The sequence below is a fragment of the Mobula hypostoma genome, chromosome 3 (genome assembly GCF_963921235.1).
Source record: "Mobula hypostoma chromosome 3, sMobHyp1.1, whole genome shotgun sequence".
NCBI classification, from domain to species: domain Eukaryota; kingdom Metazoa; phylum Chordata; class Chondrichthyes; order Myliobatiformes; family Myliobatidae; genus Mobula; species Mobula hypostoma.
Window position 1 is genome coordinate 156,255,443 of NC_086099.1, and position 18,382 is coordinate 156,273,824.

The following is an 18,382-nucleotide window of genomic DNA, read 5'->3' on the forward strand; positions in this document are numbered from 1 at the left end:
CTTACAGGAAACGCATTTAACAGAAACAGAACATCAGAAATTAAAGAGAGATTGGGTGGGTAGTGTTGTTGCAGCTTCATTTAATCCAAAAGCGAGAGGAGTAGCAATTTTGATCAATAAAATGTTACCAATTAGAATACAAAATGTAATAAGCGATTCTGCGGGGAGATATGTGATTATACACTGTCAACTTTTTTCTGAATTGTGGACTTTCGTGAATATTTATGCACCAAATGAAAATGATGCAAAATTCATACGAGAAGTTTTTATTTGAATTTGGCTGATGCACATGAAAAAATATTAATAGGAGGAGATTTTTATTTTTGCCTAGACCCAGTCTTAGATAGATCAACTAAGGCTGTCACAAAATCGAAGGTAGTAAAACTAACTTTATCATTGATGAAAGATTTAAATTTGATTGATATATGGAGAAGAATTAATCCTAAAGAAAGAGACTATTCGTTCTATTCTAATAGACACAAAACTTATTCAAGGATAGATCTTTTCCTATTATCAATGCATATTCAACACAGTAAAAAAATCTGGAATATAAAGCAAGAATATTGTCAGATCGTTCTCCTCTATTAATGACAATAATAATGACTAATAAGGAAGAAGTGGCTTATAGATGGAGATTTAATTCAACATTATTAAAACGTCAAGATTTTTCTGATTTTATGAAAAAGCAGATCCAATTTTTTTTGGATACAAACTCTCATTCAGTGGATGATAAATTTATATTATGGGATGCGATGAAAGCATATTTGAGGGGTCAGATAATAAGTTATACGTCTAAAATTAAGAAAGAATATATGGCAGAACTAGATCAATTGGAAAAAGATTACAAAATTAGAAAAAGAATCTCAAAGACATATGACAGAAGAAAAACAAAGGCAACTTGTCAATAAGAAGTTACAATATAATACGCTTCACACATACAGGATGGAAAAAGCAATCATAAGAACTAAGCAAAGGTATTATGAGTTAGGTGAGAGAGCACATAAAATTCTTGCTTGGCAGTTGAAAACAGAACAAGCTTCCAAAATGATAAATGCAATTAGAACAAGTGCAAATAAAATTACTTATAAACCTTTAGAAATCAATGAAACCTTCAAAAGTTTCTATTCTGAATTATATCAACCAGAATCACAAAATGATGTTAATGAGATAGAAAGGTTCTTATCACAAGTAACTCTTCCAAAATTGAATTCGGAAGAACAGAAGGGATTAGATATGCCTTTTACATTAAAAGAGGTTGAAGAAGCTTTAGGATCACTCCAAAGTAATAAATCTCCAGAAGAAGATGGTTTTCCACCTGAATTTTATAAAAAATTTAAAGATTTATTATTTCCTCCCTTTATGGAGTTAATACATCAAGCAGAAAAAATACATAAACTCCCAGAATCTTTTTCAACAGCGATTGTAATAGTATTGCCAAAAAAAGACAGAGATCCTTTAAAACCAGCATCATACAGGCCTATTTCTTTGTTGAACACGGATTATATAATAGTGAAAATTTTATCAAATAGATCATCTAAATATTTACCAAAATTAATACATATGGATCAAACAGGATTTATTAAAAATAGACAATTGGCAGATAATGTAACTCGGCTACTCAGTATAATTCATTTGGCACAAAAAAGGGAGGAGATGAGTATAGTAGTAGCCTTGGATGCAGAAAAAGCATTTGATAGATTGGAATGGGATTTTTTATTTAAAGTTATTAGAAAAATATGGGTTAGGAACATCTTTTATAAACTGGATTAAAACTTTAAATACTAACCCTAATGCTAAAGTAGTGACAAATACTCGAATTTCAACACCATTCCAGTTAAAAAGGTCAAGTAGAAAAGGTTGTCCATTATCACCTGCTTTATTTGTACTGGCGATAGAGCCATTAGCAGAACTAATTAGAATGGATCCAGATATTATGGGTTTTAGAGTTAATCAGAAGGAATATAAAAGTAATCTTTTTGCTGATGATGTTTTGATTTATTTAACAAACCCACAGCATTCGTTACATAAATTATCTTCTAGATTGGATGAATATGGGAAAGTATCAGGGTATAAAATAAATAGGGATAAAAGTGAAATTTTACCTCTTACTAAAGGAAACTATAGCCGATGTCGATTAGCAACCCAATTTAGATGGCCGGTAAATGGTATAAAGTATTTAGGTATGAGACTTGATAATGATGTAAAGAACTTATATAAATTTAACTATTTACCACTATTGAAAAAAATTCAAGAAGATCTTGACGAATGGATGATACTACCAATAACATTAGTGGGTAGAGTCAATGTTGTAAAAATGAATATATTTCCTAGATTACAGTATTTGTTTCAAACATTACCAATACAAATGCCACAGAAATTTTTTCAAGAGTTAAATAAATGTGTGAGAAAATTTCTTTGGGAAGGTAAGATGTCAAGAATATCATTGGAAAAATTGACATGTAAATTTGAGTTAGGAGGGTTACAACTTCCAAACTTTAAGAATTATTATAAAGCAAATCAACTTAGATTTATTGCATCTTTCTTTGATGATCGAAAACCGGCATGGATTAGAATAGAATTAGACAAGATAGGAGAAAATATACCTGAAGATTTTATATGTAAATGGGAATCTAAATGGATACGGGAAAAGAAAGAATCTCCTATATTAAAACATTTGATTGATCTATGGAATAAGATAAATGTTGATAATGAAATAAAGAAATCTTTATTAGCAAGGAGACCTTTGTTCCAAAACAGACTTATTCCTTTTACAATGAATAATCAACTTTTATATAATTGGTACCAAAAAGGGATTAGATCTATAGGAGACTGTTATGAACGAGGTATATTGATGGCATTTGAGCAACTAAGGAATAAATATAAAATATCAAATAACACTTTCTTTTGTTACCTTCAATTAAGGGTTTACTTAAAAGGCAAACTGGGTCAAACAACGTTTTTGCCAAAACCCAATGAAATTGAAATTTTAATTCAAAAAGGAAAAATTTAAAAATTTATTTCTTGTATGCATAATTTGATTCAAAAACAGACAATTAAACAAGGAATCCACAAGTCAAAACAAAAATGGGAAACGGATCTGAATATTAATATTGATGAAACAAATTGGTCAAGACTGTGTCTTGACAGTATGACAAATACAATAAACGTTCGACTTAGATTAGTACAATATAATTTTTTTATACCAATTATATATTACACCACAAAAAATAAATAGATTAAATTCAAATTTATCTGATCAATGCTTTCGGTGTAATCAAGAAATTGGTACTTTCTTATATACTACTTGGTCTTGCTCTAAAATTCAACCTTTTTGGATAAATTTAAGAGTCTTATTGGAAGAAATTACTGGAACTCAACTTCCACATAACCCTGTATTATTTCTATTAGGTGATATTGAAAGGATAAAACCAAAACTTAAATTGAATAAATATCAGAAAGAATTCATAAAAATTGCATTGGCAGTAGCTAAGAAGGCTATAGCAGTCACTTGGAAATCCGATTCGTATTTAAGTATGAATCGTTGGAACAATGAAATCGCTAGTTCTATTCCACTCGAAAAAATTACTTATAATTTAAGAGATAAATATGAAACATTTTTGAATATTTGGTGCCCTTATTTACAAAAGATAGGATGGCATATTTAGTTGCTCCGATGTTAAAGATCTTGGTCCCTTGGGGAAAGTAATAAATAAATATACTAAATTTATTTTGAATCCCATGGAGCATGTGGAAACCTTCCAATATCCAGGCAGTTCTATCTTTCCTTCTTTCTTTCTTTCTTTTTTTTCAGGTAGGAGTATATATCGAGGGGAAGGGTTACGGCAAAGGGGGAGGGTAGGCATTATCTTTTCATGTATTCACTTTGAAAACTCAATAAAAATTATATTTAAAAAAAATACGAGTCTAAGGTGAGGTGGTACACTTTGTAAGGACAAACTCCAAGGCAGAGTACCAAGTAAATGGCAGGATACTTGGTGGTGTGGAGGAGCAGAGGGATGGGGGGGGGGGGGGTATATGTCCATAGATTCCTGAAAGTTGCCTCACAGGTAGATAGGGCAGTTAAGAATGCTTGTGGGGTGTTAGCCTTCATAAGTCGAGGGATAGAGTTTAAGAGTCCTGGGGTAATGATGCAGCTCTATAAAACTCTGGTTAGGCCACAATTGGAGTACTGTGTCCAGTTCTGGTCACCTCACTATAGGAAGGATGTGGAAGCATTGGAAAGGGTACAGAGGTGATTTACCAGGATGCTGCCTGGTTTAGACAGTATGCATTATGATCAGAGATTAAGAGAGCTAGGGCTTTACTCTTTGGAGAGGAGGATGAGAGGAGACATGACTGAGGTATACAAGATATTAAGAGGAATAGATAGAGTGGATAGCCAGTGCCTCTTCCCCAGGACACCACTGCTCAATACAAGAGGACATGGCTTTAAGGTAAGGGGTGGGAAGTTCAAGTGGGATATTAGATGAAGGTTTTTTTACTCAGAGAGTGGTTGGTGCGTGGAATGCACTGCCTGAGTCAGTGGTAGAGGCAGATACACTAGGGAAATTTAAGAGTCCACTAGACAGGTATATGGAGGAATTTAAGGTGGGGGGTTATATGGGAGGTAGGGTTTAAGGGTCGGCACAACATTGTGGGCCGAAGGGCCTGTACTGTGCTGTACTATTCTATGTTCTATGTTCTAAATGAATGCAGTTGCAACAACCTTTAGAAATCAATGCCCCAAGAGGGAATTGTATCATCACATCCTCCTATTTATCAATAGCATAAAATGACAGCAGTATGTTCTTTTCACAGGGAATTTTGTAATCACCAAGCTTACTTAAATATACCACATATTCAGATGACCTCCACCAGAACAGCGTGATTGGAGTACAGCAACCTTTACTGCAAGTGAGGTATTAACCTGACATGGGGATACCAAAAAGTTCATCAGAAGTACTCAAAATCCTCGTTCATTACCATTGTTGAAAACATCACAATATTTCAAGATAGTGTCCCATCACCACTGAAGAAAATAAACCACAGGTAATGAAAAGAATTTTGCCAATGCCAACCAATACTACATGCAATCCTGGAAAACCCATCTGTTTCACCATATTGTATAGTGCTAAACTTTATTTCCATTGAACCCTGTGTTACAAAATGGAAATGCACTCCAGTGCAATGTTTTTGTCTCAACATTAATGATAATACAGGTGTCCCCCGCTTTTCGAACGTTCGCTTTACGAAACCTCACTGTTACGAAAGCCCTACATTAGTACCCTGTTTTGTTTCGCTTTCAGGAGGTGTTTTCACTGTTACGAAAAAAGCAGCACGCGATAAAAGGCAGCACACCTCCCAAGCAGCCGCTCTCCCCCCGATTCGGAATGGCATCCTAGCTGGCATTGCTTAAACACGTGCCTGTGAGCAGCCATTAGCAAGATGAGTTCTAAGGTATCGGAAAAGCCTAAAAGAGCTCATAAGGGTGTTACACTTAGCATAAAACTAGACATATTTAAGCATTTCGAACGTGGTGAACCAAGAAAGGACAAAGTGAGTTTGGCTTGTGGAAGCTGCCGAAGATGATGTTGAAGAGGTTTTGGCATCCCATGACCAAGAACTGATAGGTGAAGAGCTGATGCAATTGGAAGAGGAAAGGATAACAATCAAAACTGAATGCAGTAGCAAACGGACCGAAAGTGAAGTTGTCCAGGAACTGAACGTGATGTAATTGCGTGAGATTTCCGCTGCAATGATAAAGTACGACTTTAATTTTGAAAGGGTACGTCAGTTTAGGGCATATTTACAAGATAGTTTGAGTGCTTACAAAGAACTGTATAATAAAAAAAAATGCGCGAGGCTAGCAGTCAAGCAAGCCTTCAGCAGACGACCAACCTCGACCTTCAACATCGAGACAGGAAGGCACCGGAGAAGATGACCTGCCTGCCCTGATCGACGATGAGATGATACCCCAGTGTCCCACCACCCCAACCGCTGGGCCGCGGACAGATACCGATTCACGGAGAATGCAGCAGTAGCCGGGTCGCACCCAGCACATCTTTAAGAAAAAAGCCGAAATAAACAAGCTAATTGCGTCGCCTCTGATCTGGGCCGACATTTACGTGCCAGGCGGCACCTAATTAATTAGCTTGTTTATTTCAGCTTTTTTCTTAAAGATGTGCTGGGTGCATCCCGGCTACCGCTGTATTCTCCACAAATCGGTATCGGTCGGCGGCCCAGAGGGTGGGGGCCACTGCACCACCTCAACCTCCGACAACTCAGTCTAACACATCATCATCAGTGTGCTTGATGTCTTCCCGATTCCCGTAAGCGATACTACATTGTACACACATTATTTCTACTTTACATAGGCTGTGTATTTTTAGGTGTTATTTGGTACTATTTGGGAGCTTCATAGCTTAAAGATTACTGGAGAGCGCTTGCGCCATATTTTTGCCGAGAGCGCTTGCGTGAAATTTTCGCTACAGAGAACAGTGCAGGCAATAATTGTAGATAAGTATTTCTACTTTATATAGGCTGTGTATTTATCATATCATTCCTGCTTTTACTATATGTTACTGTTATTTTAGGTTTTGTGTGTTATTTGGCATGATTTGGTAGGTTATTTTTGGGTCTGCGAACACTCACAAATTTTTCCCCATATAAATAAATGGTAATTGCTTCTTCGCTTTACGACCTTCCGGTTTACAAACTGTTTCATAGGAATGCTCTACCTCTGGATGGCAGGATAAACCTGTATTGCTTTTAGTGTGCGACCGATAATACTCAAACATGAGGAAATCTGCAGATGCTGGAAATTCAAGCAACACACACAAAAATTGCTGGAAGACAGGAGGGGGAGGGATGGAGCTAAGAGCTGGAAAGTTGATTGGCAAAAGGGATACGAGGCTGGAGAGAGGATCATGGGATGGGAGGCCTAGGGAGAAAGAAAGGGGCGGGGAAGCCAGAGGATGTGCGAGGAGTTATAGTGAGAGGGACAGAGGGAGAAGAGAGACAAAAGGGGGGAGAATAATAAATAAATAAGGGATGGGGTAGGAAGGGGAGGTGGGGCATTAATGGAAGTTGGAGAAATCAATATTCATGCCATCAGGTACAGCTCTTCCAGCTCTTACCTCCATCCCTCCCCCTCCTGTCTTCTTGTATCATTTTGGATCTCCCCTTCCCCCTTTCAAATGTCTTACTATCTCTTCTTTCAGTTAGTCCTGACGAAGGGTCTCAACCCGAAACGTCGACTGTACCTCTTCCTACAGATACTGCCTGGCCTACTGTGTTCACCAGCATTTTTTGTGTGTGTTGACCAATAATACTGATAGGAATGTGGGAAGAATGGGCTCCACGTAAAAAAATAGTGGGAGAATAGGATTTTCTGTGAACAGTGAATGCACATTTATGATGGCTGATCGAGTACCAATCAATTACATATGTTTGCTGCTTTGTGCAAATTAGTATAGAGTTTGAATAATGGAACAAAACTACATTTCAGGCAAATGCAAAGTATTTAACCATGATCCTGAAAACATCCCTTGCAGATTGTAAACGGCTTTCAGGAAGCAAAATGCACACTGCAGGCTCCTCGGCCTCCTATCTGTTCTTCCAGACACAACATTTGTATGGCAGGTCCAACTGAGTTTCTGGGCAATAGTGACTCACAAGAAAGGTATACGATTGAATACAAATGGTTAGATGTTTACCTTCCACCCCACCACCCACCCCCCCATCTACTTCTTGTCTAGCATTAACCATTTATCTAGATGGTGAGACATCTATCTCAAACTATCACATGTTGGAGATTGTTACTGTCTGACACGGGTGCGGCAAATATAATTTGCTGTTTAGCAGCTGATGCATACATATTGTTGAGATTTTGATACTTGCAGGAATAGGCCTCTTCATTTGCCAAAGAATTGAACTAGCAATGAATACAGTTTAACTTGTTAATATAATTTTTACCTTATGCTGCAAGGAAGGTCACTGATGAAGTTAAGGTAACTTAGAAAAATTTCTGAGGTATCACCCCGGCCTGAGATGGCTGACCTCAAGCAGACCATATCACCTTTCTTCGTCACTCTGTGAGGTTTGACTTATAATTGTTGCAGTGCTTACTCCTTTATGCCACTGAGTTCAGTTTTACCAGATTCCTTCAAGGTCAAATGCTGCCTTGATAATGTCAAGAGCAGCATGGTAACTTGGCTAATTATTTATTTTCAAATACCTGAGGATCAACCCGAGTTTGATGCTGATCTCTGGTGCTGACTCCATTGTCAAGAGGAAACGAAGACAGATTAAATCATTCAGTAAACACTTCTAGTTGAACATAATGAGCAGTTTAATTGTCAAGTTCAAGTTCATTGCCATTCAACCATGGACAAGTATACCCCCAAATGAAACAACCTTCTTCCAGACCAAAGTGCAAAACCCAGTACATACAACTTACACACATAACACAAAGTAATATTACCACTAGTATATTAACAACTAATGAGGTGCACTTGCAACACAAGCTAAAAAGTAAACAGCTTAATGCTACCAGTGCTTCATGCATAATGAGACCTGGGTGGTGGCAGGGAGTTCAGTAGTCTTACCGCCTGGAGGGAAGAATCTGTTTCCCATTTTAATAGTTCTTGTCCTAAAACTATGGTACTCCTGCCTGATGGTAGGGGGAGGGATCATTGACAATGCTAAGGGCCCTGCATACACAGCACTTCTGATAAATATCTCTGATGGATGGAACAGAGACCCTGATGTTCCTCTCAACAGTCCTTGCAATCCTTTGTAGGGGCTTGCAGTCAGATGCTTTACCATACCATATGGTAATGTAGCTGGTCAGGACACTCTCAATGGTGCTCCTGTAAAGATTGATTGGAATGGTGGGGGGGGAGGGGGGGAGAAATTGGGGAGCCTCGCTCGACTCAGTATCTTCAGGAAGTGGAGATTCTGCTATGCTTTCTTAACCAAAGAGGGATCAGGTGAGGTCGTCTCATATGTGCACTCCCATAAAATTGTTTTTCCTAATTCTCTTCAAAATGAGCCTTCAGAAGTCCACCTTCTTAAAGTCCATAATCAACTCTTTGCTCATGTCTATATTGACAGTCAATTTGGTATCCTCACATCATTCTTCCAGCGGCACTAGCTCTTCTCTGTATGCCGTCTCGTTGCTGTTGATGAGACCAACCACTTTTGATTTAGCAATGCAGTATTTCTGTTTTTTGCACGTTTTTTAATCTATTCAATATACGTATACTGTATAAAGCATACTGAATAAGATTTACTTATTTATTATCATTTCTTTTTTTTCTATATTATGTGTGGCATTGAACTGCTGCTACTAGGTTAACAAATTCCACATCACATGCCGGTGATGAAAAAACTGATTCTGCAGAGTGGTGCAGACAGCTTAACACACCTGCAGTTGTGAACTTCCCATGATTCAGAACACTTACAAAGACAGGTCTGAGAAAAGGGCCCGAAGGATCATTGGGGACCCAAGTCACCCCAATCACAATCTATTCCCGCAGCTACCAACCGAGAAACCATAAAAGCCAGGACCAACAGGCTCCAGGACGGCTTCTTTCACCAGGCCATCAGAGTGATTACCTCACACTGATTTGAGTATATTTCTATGTTACAATGACTGTTCTATTTATTATAAATTATTATAAATTACTATGATTGCACATTGCACATTTAGATGGAGTCATAATGTAAAGATTTTTACTTACGTATGTGAAGGATGTAAGAAGTAAAGTCAATTTAATTCTTGGCAGTCTAAGGTACCTATTTGCTTCAAGCGGGCTTCAGCAATACCAGTGCCCAATAAGATTGCAGTAACTTACGTCAATAACTATTATCCAGTAGTATGAGGTAGTATAAATGGTTTGAGGCTCGTCATGAAGTACATCAACTTCTGCCTGAGGAGAAACTTGGACCTGCTCCAATTTGCCTACCGTCACAAGAAGACAGCTACCCGGGACCTCAATACCTTCTTCTGTAACTGGATCCTCAACTTTCCACCAACAACACACGCAGTTTATGGCAAGGTCTGCATGCTATCGCAGACTTGAAAGCTAAACGCAGTGGAGTTTCCAACATTGATACTTCTCTCCCGGACGAGCTAAATCCTTTTTACGCTTGATTCGATGTCACCAATACTGAGCCCCTGAGGAAATCTGCAGATGATGCAACCGGCAGCTTAGTCAACTCTGACGGCAAAGTATGCAGATGTTTCCAACGAGTGGACAGTTGCAAGGCTGTGGGACTAGGGTGAGTACTCAGGATGTGCGTGACACAACTGGCAGGTGTACTTACAGACAACTTTAATCTCGCCCTCTACCAGTGTAGAGTGCTCTCCTGATTCAAAACATCCACCATTGCCCCTGTACCTAAAAGGTAACATGTCTGAACACCTGGTGTCCTGTCACACTCACCTCAATAATAAGTAAATGCTTTGAGAGGCTGGTCAAAGATTACATCTACAGAATGCTGCCACCCACACTAGACTCCCTACAATTTGCCTACTAACACAACCGATGGACAGATGACACAACAGCCACAGTTCTACACAATGTCCTTGCACGTCTTGAGAAGGATGCTCATCGTGAGAATGCTGTTCTTGGACTACAGTTCAGCATTCAACACCATAATTCCCTCCAGGTTCAACAAGAAGTTCAGAGACCTCACCCTTCATCCTGTCTTGTGTAGCAGGATCCTGGACTTCATGTCAGATCACAAGCAGGTGGTAACAGTGGGCTCCCTCACTTCTGCCCCACAACAAAGGTGCCCCTCAGAGCTATGTACTAAGCCTTCTCCATTACTGTCTGTATACCCATGACTGTGTCGCCACCCACAGTTCAAATCTGTTAATTAAATTTGCCAACAACACTACATTGATTGGCCTAATCTCAAAACAATAACGAGGTGGGCTACAGGGAAGAAAGTCATCTCTCTGACACAGTGCTGTCAAGAAAACAACTTCCCGCTCAATGTCACAAAAACAAAGGAGCTGATTATGGACTACAGGAGGAATGGAGATGGGCTAACCCCTATAGACATAAATGAATCTGGGGTTCAGAGGGTGAACAGCTTCAAATTCCTCAGCATAAACATCACCAAGGATCTCATGTGGTCTGTACATACCAGCTGTGTGGTGAAAAAGACACAACAGTGCTTCTTTCACCTCAGACAGTTGAAGTTGTTCGGGATGGCACCCCTCAAATTCTAAGAACTTTCTATAGGGGCACAGTTGAGAGCATCCTGACTGGCTGCATCACTGCCTGGTATGGAAGCTGTACTTCCCTTAATCGCAGGACTCTGCAAAGAGTAGTATGGACAGCCCAGCGTATTGTAGATGTGAACTTCCCACTATTCAGGACATTTACAAAGACAGGTGTGTAAAAAGGGCCCGCAGGATCATTAGAGACCCAAGTCAACCCAACCACAAATTGTTCCAGCTGCTACCATCCAGGAAACAGTACCGCAGCATAAAAGCCGGTACCAACAGGCTCCGGGACTGCTTCTTCCACCAGGCCATCAGACTGTAATTCATGCTGACACAACTGCATTTCTATGTTATGCCGACTATCCTGTTGTACATAATATTTATTATAAATGACTTTAATTGGACATTTTACATTTCAACAGAGATTAACGTAAAGATGTTTACACATGTACATGAAGAATGGAAGTAATAAAGTCAATTCTTCACTTGCAGACCCCAGTCAATACAGATTATCAACAATTTCTCCTTCACAATCACCATAGTTGCACCACAAGACTATGTGCTTAACCTCCTGCTCTATTCACTTTATACCTATGACTGTAAGGCGAAGCAGAGCTCCAATGCCATACTTAAGTTTGATGATGACACCAGTGATATTGGCTGCATCAAAGGGGGTGATGAATCAGCATATAGGAGGGAGACTGAAAAACTGATTGAAAGGTGCCACAACAATCTCTCAAGGCTAGCAAAACCAAAAGGCTGATTATTCACAACAGGAAGAAGAAACCATTGGTCCATGAGCCAGCCTTCATTAAGAAATAGGAGGTGGAGAGCGTCAGTAACTTTAAAATCCTTAGCGTTATCATATAAGAGGACCTGCTTTGGGCTCACCCTATAAATGCCATTACAAAGAAGGCTTGACAGTGTCTCTACTGTCTTAGAAGTTTGTGCAAATTCTGCATAACATCTAAAACTTCTACACATGTACAGTGGAGAGTATCCTGACTGGCTGCATAACAACTTGGCATGGAAACACCACTGCTCAAAAAGGGAAAAGCCTACAAAAAGTGGTGGATACAGCTCCATCTATCATAGGGAAAGGCCTCCCTACCTTGAGCACATCTACAAGGAGCACTGCCACAAGAAAGCAGTATCTATCATCAAGAACCTCCACCATCCAGACCATGCTTTCTTCTCACTGCTACCATTGGGAATGATCAGGAACAGTTATTACCCTTTAACCATCAGGCTCCTGAACCAACTTGAATAACCTGATCTCCGAACTGATTCCACAACTTATGGACTAATTTTCAAGGACTCTACATGTCATGCTCCCTGTGTTATTTATTTAGTTATTTCTGAGTGATATTGGAGGCGACATCAGATGCACGTCAACTCTGGCAGGGTTTGCAGGACATTACCTCCTACGAAGCAAAACCCAACAGCATGAATGGCAGCGATGTTTCACTACCAGAAAGCTCAATGTTTTTTATGCCCACTTTGAAAGGCAGAATATAACTACAGTTGTGAAGATCCCTTCTGCACCCAGTAACCCTGTAATCTGTCTCAAAGGCCGATGTCAGGTGGTCTTTTAGGAGAGTGAACCTACGCAAGGTGTCAGGACTCGATGGGAGTACTTGGGAAGGCTCTGAAAACTTGTGTCAACCAAATGGCGGGTATATTCGAAAACATTTTTATCCTCTCATTACTACAGTCAGAAGTTCCCCTTCCCCGCTTCAAAAGGGCAAAAATTTATCAGTGCCCAAGAGTAGAATGCCTTAAAGCTGCCTTGATGACTATTGCCCAGTCGCATGCACATTTACAATGATTAAATGCTTTGAGAGGCTAATCATGGCCAGAATCAACTCCTGCCTCAGCAAGGGCCTGTAACCACTGCATTTTGTCTATTGCCACAATAGGTCTACAGCAGATGCAATCTCAATGGCTCTTCAAATGGCCTTAGATCAGCTGGACAATACAAAAATCTAAGTCAGGATGATGTTCGTTGACTGTAGCTCAGCGTTTAACAGTCCTGATCAATAAGCTGCAGAACGTGGGTCTCTGTTTCTTCCTCTGCAATTGGATCCTCAACTTCCCAACCGGAAGACCACAGTCTGTGCGGATTGGTGTTAATAAGTCCTCCTTGCTGGTAATCAACAATGGCGCACCTCAGGGATGTGTGCTTAGCCTACTGCTCTGCTCTCTCTATACCCATGACTATGAGGCTAGGCATAGTTCAAATGCAATCTACATCTTTGCTGATGATATAACCATTGTTGGCAGAATCTCAGATGGAGATAAGAGGGCATACAGGAGTGAAATATACCAGCTAGTTGTTGCTGTGACACTACTCAACCTTGTACTCAATGTCAGTAAGACCAAAGAGCTGTCTGTGGACTTCAAAAAGGGTAGGATAAGGGATCATGAACCCATCATCAGAAGGATCAGAAGTGGTGATATTGAGCAATTCCAAGTTCCTGAGTGTCAAGATCTCTGAGGATCTAACCTGGTCCAACATATCGATGCCGCTATAAAGAAGCCAAGACTGCGGCTAGGAGTCGTTAGGAGTTTGCGAAGATTTGCTTTGTCACCTAAGACACTCGCAAACTTCTACAGATGTACCATGGAGAGCATTTTGACAGGCTGCATCACTGTCTGGTATGGGGGCAGGGCTATCACACAGGATCAAAAGAAGCTACAGAAATTAATAAGATTAGTCAGCTCTATCTTGGGTACTAGCCTCCATAGTATCCCAAGACACCTTCAAGGAGCGGTGCCTCAGAAAAGCAGCATTCATCATTAAGGACCCCCATCATCCAGGTAATACCCTCTTCTCATTGTTTCAATCACAAAGGAGGCACAGAAGACCAAAGTCACATACAGGTGCACATTCCTTTATCCAAAATTCTGAAATCTAAAAAGCTCCAAAAACCAAAGTTTTTTTCGCCAACAATTGATGTCACTCAGGTGTGACGTGGCAGCACTAGCAGAGGCCGCCAAACGTTAGTCGTGGCTCAGCGCTCGTACTGGTTACACGTGCATTCGCTGTTCGCTGCTGTTCATTTTGTGTTCACTGTTGACTTTGTGTTTAATTTCACTGTGAAAATGTCAAAAAGAGCTGCAGATACCCCTATGGGTAACAATGAGAAAAAGAGAAGGAATCTGTCAATAACACAGAAAGTGGAGTTATTGCAGAAGCTTGATCGTGGTGTGTCTGTACAGTGTCTTACTGAAGAAAATAGTGTAGGAACTACCACTGTATATGATTTAAATAAACAGAAAGACAAGCTACTGAAGTTTTATAGTGACAGTGACAGTGACATTCTACATTTATTCTAGTAAGTCATTTACCATGTGTTTGATTCAGTTCATTTGAAGCTGTATATTTTTATGTTTAATTGAATGTTTTTGTTGGAAGCAAAATTTCTTGTCATTATTCCCTAAACAATACATTATAACAATTATTTACATAGCATTTACATTGTAATCTAGAGATGATTTAAAGTATATGGGAGGATATGCATAGGTTTAGTGCGCCACTGGGTCCTAAACTCCACCGCACTGAGACCAGTTAAATAAGGGACTTGAGCATATGTGGTTTTTGGTATTGGGGGCGGGGTCTGAAATCCGAAAAATTCTGAGTTCCGAAATGCAACTGGCCCCAAGGATTCCGGATAATGGATTGCGGACCTGTATTTAGCGATTCAGAAACAGTTTCTTCCCCTCTGCCATCCAATTCCTAAATGGGCATTGAATCCTTGAACACTACTTCACTTCTATTATTTCTGTTGTTGGTGTGTGTGTGTGTGTGTGTGTGTGTGTATATAGATATATATAAAAACACACACTGTCATTTATTTATTCCACCCCCTCCCCCGATATTATCATGCATTGCATAATACTTCTGTCGTCAAGTTTCACAAATTTCACAACATATGCCGGTGATATTAAACCAGAATCTGATTCAAAAAGTATCCGTGACCTCACTGATACATCAATATTAATCTTCATCTTCATCCTTTCCTTACTTACTCAAAATCCTTGAATACAAAGTCACATTTTTTGTTTCTGATATGGTTTTCAGTCCTGTTACAATTTACTCAACATTATTAGCATCACAAAATATATTCTTTGCAACAACATTAAACTCCCCTCTTCATACTTCTCTAGCTAATTATAGCCTTTGATATGTAATTTTCTTTTTCAATAGCCATCTTCTACTGCTCATCTCATCAGAAATACACTTGCTTGCTTCTGTTGTTATTTATTGGATAATATTCAAGGACTCATTTCCACCAAGTTACCTCTGGAGTTGAAGAATCTATCCTATGCCTTCCATTTCATATCCACCAGCAATACTAATTTGAAAGAACACCATTATGTGGCACATGAACACTGCTGATTCTTTTGCTACATATCATCATTTCTACCGGTAGGTCTCACAACCAGTGGAACCAGCAGGTACAAAGGCTCAAGTGCATTGTAAATAGTGACAACTGTATTTTAATTTGAAACTGTAAATAAGTTTCACGTCATCTGATTATTACATATTGTATATTATTGTATTAACATAGTTGAATAAACTTTTGTATATATAAAAAATATCTTTTCTGTATCATTCAAATATATCAGATTTGTCACAAGGTTTGCAATTAAACGCTAATCATAGATAATCAAAATTTTCCTACAACTGTGGGGCTAAAAGGAGAACTTCCTGCCATACTCAACTCATTAGCTACCATTGCCATCTAAGAAAAAGTCCGAAGCCAAAAAAGTGATTCACTACATTGATGCTCAGTTTGACACAAATGACTTCTCATCCAAAATTTGCTATATCATTAAAACTCTGAATTTCCACCTCGTAAACACTGCCTAGCTACACCTCAGCCTGAGTATGTCTTCTACCGAAACCTTACCCACAACAATCTCATCACTAGATTTTACTAATTCATGTCTTCCAATCATCCCGCTTACATTAATTTATTTCGATCTAAAACTCTGCTGTTCTCATCTCAATTTATATCTGATTTGTTTACATTACACCTGCAATTGATGGTCAACAATAGGTCTGCCCTGTTGCCTAGTTTAAAAGATTGATATTTGTCTGCACATAGCTCCATAAATATCCTCTCAGACTCCACTCTAATCTCTGTTACTACTTCTGGCCCCATACCAAAATCACTATAATCTGGTACTCGCAATGATTTTTAAAACATTCATTTTTAAATCCTTTCTATACTTGGGAGCACATTTGACTCTACAACTCTCGCAGTGCGTTGTGCTAAACACCTTATGTTTACACATTGTGTTAAACAACAACTTAAAAAAAAAATCACCCAAGGCAGAGGCTTTCTTCAGGGTTTTTAAACTGAGAAAACTTTGTGAAAAGATATTATTGTTTCATGGGTAGATAAGAAGTGGATGGAGATGGACATCTTATTTCATGCGTGCTTCAAGTCAAAATTTGAAGGAAATGATGTAAAAGGCAACTTAAGTGCAGGAAGTGATGTTAATACAAACAAACTGCATTCACAACAAGCAGCACCTTTAGAAGCCAGAACACATCCCAGCTGACATCCATAAAATGACAAACTTAACTACTGAAACTAAAGGTCAAATGATCATTTCATTACATCTTTGGCAGAGACTAGTCTTCAAACAGTCTTACTGCCACCTTTACCTGTTCTCACTTCGAAAATGTATGCCTTCATGACACATTTGCTCATGGTTAAGATTGATGAGCAGAGTGGTGACACAAAGCTCACGTAGAATGATTGGGTGAGGCACCTCTGAAGTGAATTGTGCCCTCAGTATGTATACTTCAGCTCAAAATAGCCCCTCAGAGTCAAGAAAGGGACAGAGTTTTACTAGGCTAACTTTGGATTGGGAGAGGTTCCAGCTTTCTGATGCACTGCACGTCCTATGCATTCACCTGTCTTTAAACAAAAAGAGATTCAGTTGCTCTGCACTGAGAGGTAGCCTACAAACTGTGCAACCACTGCAAAGGCTGCCTTTGGCTACTACTGCAATCTTCTCTTTCAAATAGATACTATTCTCACAGGGTCTAAAGTAACTTAGGCACCCATTCTCCAGGACATCAAATGTTAAATGTGCTGAGAGTGGGCTGATGAGCACCATCAAGGCAACTTCACCTATAATGACCTAACCAAGGTCTAGTCATAGGGCTAAGTGTTGGAGTCTATTATTAAGGATGAGGTTTTGAGGTACTTGGAAACTAACGATAAAATAAGTCAAAGTCAACATGGTTTCTGCATAGGGAAATCTTGCCTGACAACTCTGTTAGAGTTCTTTGAGGAAGTTACAAGCAGGGTGGACAAAGGAGAGGCAGTGGATGTCATTTACTTGGATGCTCAGAAGGCGTTTGATAAGGTGCCACACGAGGCTGCTGAACAAGTTAAAATTCTATGGCGTTGCAGAAAAGATACTGGTATGGACAGCAGAATAGCTGACAGACAGAAGGCAGCAAGTGGTAATAAAAAGGGCCGGGATCAGCTATGATGGAATGGTAGAGCAGACTCAATGGACTGAATGGCCTAATTTTGCTCTTATGTCTTATGATCATATGGACCTAATTGAAATGTATCGAATGTTGAAAGGTCTTGATAGTGTGGATGTGGAAAGGATATTTCCTATGGTGGCAGTGTCTAAGACCAGAAGCACAGATCAGAATACAGGGGCATCCTTTTAGAACAGAGATGAGGAGGAATTTCTTTAGCCAGAGGATAGTGAATTTGTGGAATTCAATGCCACAGGCAGCTGTGGAGGCCACGTCTTTATCTATATTTAAAGTCTTTATGTTGATAGATTCTTTATTGGTCAGGGAATGAAGAGATACAGGGGTAAGACATGAGATTGAGGCTAAGAGAAAAAATGGATCAGCCATGATCAAATGGCGGAGTAGACTTGATGGGCCAAATGACCTAATTCTGCTCCTATATCTTATGGTTTTACATACAGGAAGTGATGTTCGCACAAACGAACTGCATACAAAGTGTCTCTACAGGCCAGAACATTAGCTTGAAGCACTTTTATTCTCCATCCTGTAACTCTCTGCTTCTCCAAAACCGCCCTTAAATACTTCTTGATCAAGCTTTCAGTTATCCTGGTCACTGTGGCTTAGTG

General features: G+C 39.3%; 1 protein-coding gene across 8 annotated transcripts in view; it reads right to left on the reverse strand.

Moving 5' to 3' along the window:
• The window catches only part of LOC134344341 (growth factor receptor-bound protein 10-like), a 242,278-nt gene that overhangs the window by 160,198 nt on the left and 63,698 nt on the right, over positions 1-18,382 (reverse strand). The window lies entirely within an intron of this gene.